The sequence below is a fragment of the Gorilla gorilla genome, chromosome 15, assembly GCF_029281585.2.
Source record: "Gorilla gorilla gorilla isolate KB3781 chromosome 15, NHGRI_mGorGor1-v2.1_pri, whole genome shotgun sequence".
Lineage (NCBI taxonomy): Eukaryota > Metazoa > Chordata > Mammalia > Primates > Hominidae > Gorilla > Gorilla gorilla.
Genome location: NC_073239.2, coordinates 27,673,390 through 27,685,861, shown reverse-complemented (window position 1 = coordinate 27,685,861; position 12,472 = coordinate 27,673,390). Strand labels below are relative to the sequence as shown.

Here is a 12,472-nt window from a genome sequence, read left to right as displayed (position 1 = left end):
TCTGATGGTAGTTTCTTTTGCTGTGCAGAAGCTCTTTAGTTTAATTAGATCCCATTTGTCAATTTTGTCTTTTGTTGCCATTGCTTTTGGTGTTTTAGACATGAAGTCCTTGCCCACGCCTATGTCCTGAATGGTAATGCCTAGGTTTTCTTCTAGGGTTTTTATGGTTTTAGGTCTAACGTTTAAATCTTTAATCCATCTTGAATTGATTTTTGTATAAGGTGTAAGGAAGGGATCCAGTTTCAGCTTTCTACATATGGCTAGCCAGTTTTCCCAGCACCATTTATTAAATAGGGAATCCTTTCCCCATTGCTTGTTTTTCTCAGGTTTGTCAAAGATCAGATAGTTGTAGGTATGCGGCGTTATTTCTGAGGGCTCTGTTCTGTTCCATTGATCTATATCTCTGTTTTGGTACCAGTACCGTGCTATTTTTGTTACTGTAGCCTTGTAGTATAGTTTGAAGTCAGGTAGTGTGATGCCTCCAGCTTTGTTCCTTTGGCTTAGGATTGACTTGGCAATGCGGGCTCTTTTTTGGTTCCATATGAACTTTAAAGTAGTTTTTTCAATTCTGTGAAGAAAGTCATTGGTAGCTTGATGGGGATGGCATTGAATCTGTAAATGACCTTGGGCAGTATGGCCATTTTCACGATATTGATTCTTCCTACCCATGAGCATGGAATGTTCTTCCATTTGTTTGTATCCTCTTTTATTTCCTTGAGCAGTGGTTTGTAGTTCTCCTTGAAGAGGTCCTTCACATCCCTTGTAAGTTGGATTCCTAGGTATTTTATTCTCTTTGAAGCAATTGTGAATGGGAGTTCACTCATGATTTGGCTCTCTGTTTGTCTGTTGTTGGTGTATAAGAATGCTTGTGATTTTTGTACATTGATTTTGTATCCTGAGACTTTGCTGAAGTTGCTTATCAGCTTAAGGAGATTTTGGGCTGAGACAATGGGGTTTTCTAGATAAACAATCATGTCGTCTGCAAACAGGGACAATTGGACTTCCTCTTTTCCTAATTGAATACCGTTTATTTATTTCTTTTGCCTGATTGTCCTTGCCAGAACTTCCAACACTATGTTGAATAGGAGTGGTGAGAGAGGGCATCCCTGTCTTGTGCCAGTTTTCAAAGGGAATGCTTCCAGTTTTTGCCCATTCAGTATGATATTGGCTGTGGGTTTGTCATAGATAGCTCTTATTATTTTGAAATACGTCCCATCAATACCTAATTTATTGAGAGTTTTTAGCATGAAGGGTTGTTGAATTTTGTCAAAGGCTTTTTCTGCATCTATTGAGATAATCATGTGGTTTTTGTCTTTGGCTCTGTTTATATGCTGGATTACATTTATTGATTTGCATATATTGAACCAGCCTTGCATCCCAGGGATGAAGCCCACTTGATCGTGGTGGATAAGCTTTTTGATGTGCTGCTGGATTCGGTTTGCCAGTATTTTATTGAGGATTTTTGCATCAATGTTCATCAACGATATTGGTCTAAAATTCTCTTTTTTGGTTGTGTCTCTGCCCGGCTTTGGTATCAGAATGATGCTGGCCTCATAAAAAGAGTTAGGGAGGATTCCCTCTTTTTCTATTGATTGGAATAGTTTCAGAAGCAATGGTGTACCAGTTCCTCCTTGTACCTCTGGTAGAATTCGGCTGTGAATCCATCTGGTCCTGGACTCTTTTTGGTTGGTAAACTATTGATTATTGCCACAATTTCAGCTCCTGTTATTGGTCTATTCAGAGATGCAACTTCTTCCTGGTTTAGTCTTGGGAGAGTGTATGTGTCGAGGAATGTATCCATTTCTTCTAGATTTTCTAGTTTATTTGCGTAGAGGTGTTTGTAGTATTCTCTGATGGTAGTTTGTATTTCTGTGGGATCGGTGGTGATATCCCCTTTATCATTTTTTATTGTGTCTATTTGATTCTTCTCTCTTTTTTTCTTTATTAGTCTTGCTAGCGGTCTATCAATTTTGTTGGTCCTTTCAAAAAACCAGCTCCTGGATTCATTGATTTTTTGAAGGGTTTTTTGTGTCTCTATTTCCTTCAGTTCTGCTCTGATTTTAGTTATTTCTTGCCTTCTGCTAGCTTTTGAATGTGTTTGCTCTTGCTTTTCTAGTTCTTTTAATTGTGATGTTAGGGTGTCAATTTTGGATCTTTCCTGCTTTCTCTTGTGGGCACTTAGTGCTATAAATTTCCCTCTACACACTGCTTTGAATGCATCCCAGAGATTCTGGTATGTTGTGTCTTTGTTCTCGTTGGTTTCAAAGAACATCTTTATTTCTGCCTTCATTTCGTTATGTACCCAGTAGTCATTCAGGAGCACGTTGTTCAGTTTCCATGTAGTTGAGCGGCTTTGAGTGAGATTTTTAATCCTGAGTTCTAGTTTGATTGCACTGTGGTCTGAGAGATAGTTTGTTATAATTTCTGTTCTTTTGCATTTGCTGAGGAGAGCTTTACTTCCAACTATGTGGTCAATTTTGGAATAGGTGTGGTGTGGTGCTGAAAAAAATGTATATTCTGTTGATTTGGGGTGGAGAGTTCTGTAGATGTCTATTAGGTCCGCTTGGTGCAGAGCTGAGTTCAATTCCTGGGTATCCTTGTTGACTTTCTGTCTCGTTGATCTGTCTAATGTTGACAGTGGGGTGTTAAAGTCTCCCATTATTAATGTGTGGGAGTCTAAGTCTCTTTGTAGGTCACTCAGGACTTGCTTTATGAATCTGGGTGCTCCTGTATTGGGTGCATATATATTTAGGATAGTTAGCTCCTCTTGTTGAATTGATCCCTTTACCATTATGTAATGGCCTTCTTTGTCTCTTTTGATCTTTGTTGGTTTAAAGTCTGTTTTATCAGAGACTAGGTTTGCAACCCCTGCCTTTTTTTGTTTTCCATTTGCTTGGTAGATCTTCCTCCATCCTTTTATTTTGAGCCTATGTGTGTCTCTGCACGTGAGATGGGTTTCCTGAATACAGCACACTGATGGGTCTTGACTCTTTATCCAACTTGCCAGTCTGTGTCTTTTAATTGGAGAATTTAGTGCATTTACATTTAAAGTCAATATTGTTATGTGTGAATTTGATCCTGTCATTATGATGTTAGCTGGTGATTTTGCTCATTAGTTGATGCAGTTTCTTCCTAGTCTCGATGGTCTTTACATTTTGGCATGATTTTGCAGCAGCTGGTACCGGTTGTTCCTTTCCATGTTTAGCGCTTCCTTCAGGAGCTCTTTTAGGGCAGGCCTGGTGGTGACAAAATCTCTCAGCATTTGCTTGTCTGTAAAGTATTTTATTCCTCCTTCACTTATGAAGCTTAGTTTGGCTGGATATGAAATTCTGGGTTGAAAATTCTTTTCTTTAAGAATGTTGAATATTGGCCCCCACTCTCTTCTGGCTTGTAGGGTTTCTGCCGAGAAATCCGCTGTTAGTCTGATGGGCTTCCCTTTGAGGGTAACCCGACCTTTCTCTCTGGCTGCCCTTAACATTTTTTCCTTCATTTCAACTTTGGTGAATCTGACAATTATGTGTCTTGGAGTTGCTCTTCTTGAGGAGTATCTTTGTGGCGTTCTCTGTATTTCCTGAATCTGAATGTTGGCCTGCCTTGCTAGATTGGGGAAGTTCTCCTGGATAATATCCTGCAGAGTGTTTTCCAACTTGGTTTCATTCTCCGCATCACTTTCAGCTACACCAATCAGACGTAGATTTGGTCTTTTCACATAGTCCCATATTTCTTGGAGGCTTTGCTCATTTCTTTTTATTCTTTTTTCTCTAGACTTCCCTTCTCGCTTCATTTCATTCATTTCATCTTCCATTGCTGATACCCTTTCTTCCAGTTGATCGCATCGGCTCCTGAGGCTTCTGCATTCTTCACGTAGTTCTCGAGCCTTGGTTTTCAGCTCCATCAGCTCCTTTAAGCACTTCTCTGTATTGGTTATTCTAGTTATACATTCGTCTAAATTTTTTTCAAAGTTTTCAACTTCTTTACCTTTGGTTTGAATGTCCTCCCGTAGCTCAGAGTAATTTGATCGTCTGAAGCCTTCTTCTCTCAGCTCGTCAAAATCATTCTCCATCCAGCTTTGTTCCGTTGCTGGTGAGGAACTGCGTTCCTTTGGAGGAGGAGAGGTGCTCTGCGTTTTAGAGTTTCCAGTTTTTCTGTTCTGTTTTTTCCCCATCTTTGTGGTTTTATCTACTTTTGGTCTTTGATGATGGTGATGTACAGATGGGTTTTCGGTGTGGATGTCCTTTCTGTTTGTTAGTTTTCCTTCTAACAGACAGGACGCTCAGCTGCAGGTCTGTTGGAATACCCTGCCGTGTGAGGTGTCAGTGTACCCCTGCTGGGGGGTGCCTCCCAGTTAGGCTGCTCGGGGGTCAGGGGTCAGGGACCCACTTGAGGAGGCAGTCTGCCCGTTCTCAGATCTCCAGCTGCGTGCTGGGAGAACCACTGCTCTCTTCAAAGCTGTCAGACAGGGACATTTAAGTCTGCAGAGGTTACTGCTGTCTTTTTGTTTGTCTGTGCCCTGCCCCCAGAGGTGGAGCCTACAGAGGCATGCAAGCCTCCTTGAGCTGTGGTGGGCTCCACCCAGTTCGAGCTTCCGGGCTGCTTTGTTTACCTAAGCAAGCCTGGGCAATGGCGGGCGCCCCTCCCCCAGCCTCGCTGCCGCCTTGCAGTTTGATCTCAGACTGCTGTGCTAGCAATCAGCGAGACTCCGTGGGCGTAGGACCCTCCGAGTCAGGTGTGGGATATAGTCTCGTGGTGCGCCGTTTTTTAAGCCGGTCTGAAAAGCGCAATATTCGGGTGGGAGTGACCCAATTTTCCAGGTGCGTCCGTCACCCCTTTCTTTGACTCGGAAAGGGAACTCCCTGACCCCTTGCGCTTCCCAGGTGAGGCAATGCCTCGCCCTGCTTCGGCTCGCGCACGGTGCGCGCACCCACTGGCCTGCGCCCACTGTCTGGCGCTCCCTAGTGAGATGAACCCGGTACCTCAGATGGAAATGCAGAAATCACCCGTCTTCTCTGTAGCTCACGCTGGGAGCTGTAGACCGGAGCTGTTCCTATTTGGCCATCTTGGCTCCTCCCCGAGTTCATCTTAATGAAACATTTTCCTCATCTATAAGCAACTCCTCATCTCTCCAAGTTTGATCATGAGGTTGCAACAATTCAGTCACATCTTTAGGCTCTACTTCTAATTCTAGTTCTCTTGTATTTCTGCCACATCTGCAGTTACTTCCTCCACAGAAGTGTTGAATCCCTCCAAGTCATTCATGATGGTTGGAACCAACTTCTTCCAAATTCCTATTAATGTTGATATTTTGACCTCCTCCCATGAGTCACAGATGTTCTGATTGGCATCTAAAATAGCAAATCCTTTCCAGAAGATTTTCAGTTTACTTCTTTTGACCTCTCCTTCCATGAGTCACGAATCTTCTGATTGGCATCTAGAATAGTGAGTCCTTTTCAGGTTTTCTTTTATTATTATTATTATTATTATTATTATTATTATTATTATACTTTAAGTTCTAGGGTACATGTGCACAATGTGCAGGTTTGTTACATATGTATACATGTGCCATGTTGGTGTGCTGCACCCATTAACTCGTCATTTACATTAGGTATATCTCCTAATGCTATGCCCCCCTCCCCGCACCCCACGACAGGCCCCGGTGTGTGATGTTCCCCTTCCTGTGTCTAAGGACCACAGAAGATTTTCAATTTACTTTGTCCAGATCCATCAGAGGTAACACCATGTGTGGCAGCTATAGCCTTATGTATTGTCTTTCTTAAATAATCAGACATGAAAGTCAAAATTACTCTTTAATCCATGGGCTGCATAATTCTTATTGTGTGAACAGGTACTAAAACAATATTAATCTCTTTATACATTTCAGTCATAGTTCTTAGGTAACTAGGTTCATTGTCAATGAGCAGTAGTATTTTAAAAGGAATTGTTTTTTTCTGAGCAATAGTTCTCAGTAGGGTTAAGATATTCAGTAAACCCTGCTGTAAACACATGTACTGTTAACCAGGCCTTGTTGGTCCATTTATAAAGCACAAGCAGAGTAGATTTAGCATAATTCCTAATGGTTCTAGAATTTGTGAAATGATAAATAAGTATTGGCTTCAACTTAAAGTCACCAGCTGCATTAGCCTCTAAAAAGAGGGTCAACCTATTCTTTGAAGCTTTGGAGCCAGGCACTGACTTCTCTAGCTAAGAACATCCCAGATGACATTTTCTTCCAATATAGGACTGTTTCATCTGCCTTGAAAATCTGTTGTTTAATGTAGCCAACTCCATCAATGATCTTAATTAGATCTTCTGAAGAACTTGCAGCAGCTTCTATATCGGCATTTGCTGCTTCACCTTCTACTTTTACGTTATGGAGGCAGTTTCTTTCCTTAACCTAATTAACCAACCTCTGCTAGTTTCCAACTTTTCTTCTGCAGATTTCCCACCTCTCTTAGCCTTCATAGAATTGAAGAAAGGTAGAGTCTTGCTCTGGATTAGGCTTTGGCTTAAGGAATGTTGTGACTTGTCTGATTTTCTATACAGAGCACTACAACTTTCTCCGTATCAGCAATAAGGCTGTTTCGCTTTCTTATCATTGGTGTGTTCACTGCAGTAGTGCTTTTTATTTCCTTCAAGAACTTTTCCTTTGCATTCACAGCTTGGCTAACTGTTTGGCACAATAAGTCTAGCTTTTGGCCTATTTTGGATTTTGACATGCCTGCCTCTGTAAGCTCAATAGTTTCTAGTTTTTTATTTAAAGTGAAAGATGTGAGACTCTTCCTTTCACTTGAACACTTAAAGGCCATTGTCCGGTTACTAACTGCCCTAATTTCAATATTGTTGTTTTTCAGGGAGTAGATAGGTTTGAGCAGAGGGAGAGAGATGGGGGAATGGGAATGGGCGGTGAGTGGAGCAGTCAGACACACAATATTTATTAAGTTTGTCAACTTACATGAATGTGGCTGGGGGTAACATTATGATAGTAACATTAAAGATCATTGAGTACAGATCTTTATAACAGATGTAATAATAGTGAAACATTTAAAATATTTCTAGACCTACCAAAATGTGACATAGAGACATGAAGTGAGTACACGACATTGGAAAAATAGTCCCAACAGACTTGTTCCATGCAAGGTTACTGCAAACCTTCATTTTTAAAAAGTGTGAAATCTGTGAAATGCAGTAAAGTGAAGCACAATAAAACTAGGTGTGCCTGTATACATAAAACACTCTACTGTTAAAGTACTTTAAAATTCTAACCTAAGAGCTTTTATCCATAAATGAATTATTTACAAGTAAAATAGAGAATATATCAGACTGTGATGTGTTTTTATATAAAACATGGTGAAAATTTTGTGTACATTAAAAATTAATGTCATATTGTGTTGCATCTTTATTGGAACTGAAGAAAAGGGTGTATTTTAGTTTAAAGTCTAGAAATTTTTGTTTTGATACTTTTCAGATGACGAAGATGTCATCTACATAATCAAAATGACTCCTTTTTACATTCAAACAATTTGAAGGGATTTACTTCAAAATACCCTTAATAGGGTCTGATCAAGAAAGTGCTAATGCAATACCTTTCTTTAGTTGTCATTATAATAAAATGAACGTTGCACAAAGAAGAGTTGGTCAGGACATGAGTAATAATGTAGTATTGACAGCCAAACTGCTCTATCTTTTGATGATTTCAATTTTCTGAGATTTAAGTAGAGAAGTGTAAGAATGCCAACACCCACTTTGCTGCTATTCATCTAATAGCTTCTTATCTAATGGGATATACATTAATTCTTTTAACTGACTTAAACATTATCCACATCTTAGTATAATTATATGTCCTGTAACTATGTGGGCAAAGTTAAGAAAAAGTCACTGTAGGTTTGTTGAAAATCCAGAAACCAATTAGAACTTTGATACATGAGTGAGCTGGAAAATTCAGTGGTGGAACTGAAGAAAATGAGGAGGAGGGAGGAGCAGAGAGGAGGAGGAGTGACTTTGAGCAGGTGTGAGTGAAAGGAGGGGCAGTAGAAGGTATAAAGGAACCATTAAAGAATAACATATTAAAATTTTGAAATCACAGAAAAGTCTTATAATTTAACATGTCTTTCCTTCCAATGTACGTGGGTTCTGGGTCTATATTCATAGTATCTTAATGTCCTGAGGTATAACCGTTTTTGTTTTCTGACTCATTTGATAGTCACTGGTCATGTTTCTTCTCAGATATTGTGATTTGAAATTACAAATGCAAGAATCAGTTTTAGTTCAGAGAGACACAGCGAGACTTCATATTAGAAATCTATTGGTAGATAATTTTATACATATATATGTGTATATACACATATATGTGTGTATGTGTATATATGTATGTGTATATGTGTATATATGTATGTGTATATGTGTATATATGTATGTGTATATGTGTATATATGTGTATATATGTGTGTATATGTGTATGTATGTGTACATATATATATGTGTATATATGTGTATATACACGTATATTCTCTTCTTTCTCTCATACATAAAATATGTAGCCAAAAAAAAGCTATGCCTTTACTAAAATAACCAAAGAGGCTATGATCCCTGACCCCACTGTTCACTATAAACATTATCTCTATACAGCTTATCACTTATGTATGATTCCCGTTTTACATATTATGTAAATATGGAATATGGAGGAAATGTATTTTGGGAAGTTTTCAAAACCATGTGGTCAATTAAAGAAGAAACCAGGGCTAGAACTCGGGTATCAAGTCTTAATTTTTAGTGTGAAGAGTTTTTTACTGACACTTGGATTTCCTTTGAATTGAATTCTTTAAAAGCAGGAATTCTTGCAGGAGATGTTTATTTTTGGTCTTATCCAACAAATCGAAACATAACTTCAGGATTCAGTAATTTTGTTTTTTACTTACTTTTTGATTGAGAAGAAAAAATGATTTCTAAAGCTTGGATCTTAATAATACCTTTTATGGTTTAATGTGGTTTAAAATTATCATTCTATTAAAACTCTATACATGAAAAAAGCTGAATGAAAAGTGGAGAAAAATATTTATTTGATTCATCCAAAATATTCAGCTGTGAGCATCGTGAAGATGAGAATTTTAGAACTGTAATCAACAGAGTTGTGGGATTTTGTGAAGCCCCTTTTAGAAGCAGACAGAGTGGAGCAAATGAGGGTAGCTGAGTAGGTGGGAGGGTGGTGTTCCTTGCATTCCTCAGTTCCAAAAGAGCAACTTTACTTTGATTTGCTTAATGTGCTAAAGCTTCCCTGGTCTTATCTTATAGAGAAAAAGCAGCAAGGCCAAATAAATTGATACAGAAGAAATGTTTAGATATGTTTTTGCAAGTTTCTGCATATCTGAAATAGAACCAATACATCACATGGTATGTCCAGGAGTTATATAGGGTTGAGATTTTTTATGGGTTCTGATTTGCAGATGAGAAAACAGTGGCGTTGAGGAATAAAGTGCCTTTCCCTATGCCTCATGAGGAATCAGAGGCCCAGCTGCAAAGAATTTTCAAGGAAAGATATTTCTAGTTCAATGCTCTATCCACAAGACAACGCTACATCTTTCCTTTCACAGTTGTTTATATTTGGTTTAACAGCGGTTTTTATTAATGCCTTCTAAATGATTGAAATACAGTTTTAAACCTGAATTGTTACAACTGTATTGTTACCTTTGTCTTTATTAGTACGACAATCTTTTTTCTTGTTTACTCTGTTAAGTGCTAATGTAAATAACAGCTTTTATTTAGCATATTTTTGCTGACTGTTTTTACACTTTTTTGCTACCTCTCGCCTAACCATATTTGTCCCATTCTTTTGCAAATCTTTGAATTCTAAATTAAATGAAGCTAGATCTATTCTAAAAGGAATAGTACATCAGTGTTCTTGTTTTTCAATTCTAATTAAAGCCTTCAACTCCCCTGCACTTACACTTTCTCATATTCCATTGCTGCTGCACAAATGCAATTGCAGCTTACATGGGAGTAATTTTAATATAATTAAAATGATCTAATATTTCAATTGTTTGCAGAGAAACTAAGTGTATTCTCTCAGACACTCATCAGTTTAACTTCCAGATAATATCAAAGAAAAAATGTCATCTTTCTAATCTCACTGCTGATAAAGAGAAGTTTATTTTTATTCTTGGTGTAATCATTTAAATATTTTTTCTCCAGTACTTCCTGATTGCTTGTTTAAAATTACAATTCTGGTGTTAATAAGCTGTATAGTTCTAAGAAAAGTCACTTAATACCCTCAAGGCTTTTGTTTTCTCAAAGGAAGGCCATTAGACAACCACTCCTTGCCTTCCTTGCGGTATAGGGTTCATGGAGGAAGTGAAGGGGGCTTCAGCCTCACCAACTCCCTCCATCTCCAATATACAGAGTGTGAGTCTCCATCCTTCTTCAGTTAAAACTTTCACATAGACCAAATTAGCATCAGAGTGTAGGTGTTTGTGCAGTTGATTTCCCTTACTCGGTGGTCCTGAAGAAGTAAGTGTACAACTGAGACATGCAATTGTTGCACCCTTCTGTTTTGGGCACAAACTTTAATGTCCATTTCTTGGGGTCAATGGCCACAAGAGGTGAAAAGGATCTTCATCTCCTCAATATGATGACAAGGTCTTTAAGCAGTCAGGTCCAGTATAACTGAAAGGTAGATGTGTCAGTTCCTGAACATACAACTACCTCATTTTCAGGAGTAACATAAGTAAAAAGTTACCAATTATTAACTGACATTTTCAGGAATAACCTAAGTAAGAAGTTACCGATTATTTTCAGGAATAACTTAAGTAAGAAGTTACTGATTAACTGAAGTAACAGTATAAAGAGCAAAGATGAATCAAAGTGAAAATGCAAAGAGTGATTGTTTTCCTGTTTCATCAGACATATCACACAGGTATCACATTAGATGTGGTTCTCAGCTCGTCTTCAGGGGCTGCTGTCCTGGATCACACACAGGATAGGTGCTTAGTATCTTCCACCAGCTTGATGGACATCTAGGCCTTCTGGCATTGCACAGTTGCCATTAAGGAAAGCAGCCCATTCCTAGTCAACCTCTATTGGCATTCCTCTCCTTCAGCACCTGTCATTTATTCATTAACTCACAAGAACAGTTAAAAACAAGAGAAACAGATGTTGTTGAGCTCATCAAACTGTATACTTTTTTTCAGTTGAATCTCACCTAGCTTCAAATGGGAACAAGATGTTCTTTATGCTTTGGATGTTCTTGTACTGCTGATTTCTAATTCTAGGATTTCCCTAATTCAATGACATTAAAAGTTATAAAATCCCTGGTAAACTATGTCTAAGTGAGGGTAAGATCTTTATTTAATGAAGGAGAAGAGCTTTTAGAAATGAATACTGATTCCTTAACAGCAATCCAGACTTCTTCAGAAAAGAAAATAAAAATAGAAACATAAAATTTTATAGCTGTTATGAATCAGAAATCTTCAGATTTTTTCCCCCATAAACCTCATTTTTCCATCAAAGCCTTGAGCTACACACACAGTCTAATCTGATGAGTATTATCAACCTTTAATTTTCTTTGCTACTAGTCTCTTATAGTCTTTGATGTAGCCATCCTGATCTTCCTATAATTTGCAGCTTTGATAGCCAAAGGAAGTATATTTTCTCTAAAGCATGAAAATTTTAGAGGAAGCACCCTATGATGCTCTTTCTTATTATCTAATTTAGTAGCATCATAGAAAATCAAATCCAATATAAATAATTTAAGGAATAACAAGAATGATTAGGAAAATTCTTATTTAAGAATGTATAATGTAACCATCATTTATTATACACCAACTACATGCAGATTCTGTATTAGATTCATGCATTCAACAAATATGTATAGAAAATACACTATGTGTCAAGCATTGTTCTAAACTCTTGGGATATAACAATGAACAAAACAGGCAAAATTCCATACAAGCATGGTGTTTTAGTTAGCTTCTAAAATAGCCCGTAATGATCTTCACTCCCTAGTATTCACCCCCTTGTATAATGTCTTTCCCTTGGGCGTAGGCTAAACCTAGTAACTTATTTCTAATAAATAGAATATCGTATAAGTGTCAGTTCAGAGCATAGGTTACAAACATTTGCCACTTCTGTCTTGGAAATTCTCACTTTGTCTCACTTTCTCTAAGGAAAGCCAATGGCTGTGTTTTGAGTTTATGGAGAGCCATATGTGGCAAGGAACTGAGGGTGGCATCCAGGCAACAGACTTCAAGAAACTGAGGCTGTCAGTCCGACAACCCACAAGAACTGAATCTGACCAACAATCACAGGAACAAACTTTGAAGTATACTCTTTCCCAGACAAACCTTCAGATGAGACCACAGCCCCAGCCATAAGCTTGAAAACAATCTCATGAGGGACCTTGAGCCACAGGCATGTAGTAAAGCTATGCCAGGAATCCTGCCTGCCCCACAGAAAATGTAAAAAAAATAAATTTTTGTTGTTTTAA

At 38.2% G+C, this 12,472-nt stretch overlaps 1 long non-coding RNA gene across 1 annotated transcript in view; it reads left to right on the top strand.

The window, feature by feature from the left end:
- LOC134757177 (uncharacterized) overlaps window positions 1-12,472 on the top strand; it is a 144,459-nt gene extending 131,987 nt beyond the window's left edge. The window contains exon 4 of the long non-coding RNA XR_010130872.1: window positions 12,153-12,472. This is a non-coding gene — a long non-coding RNA (uncharacterized lncRNA). The remainder of the gene's footprint in view (window positions 1-12,152) is intronic.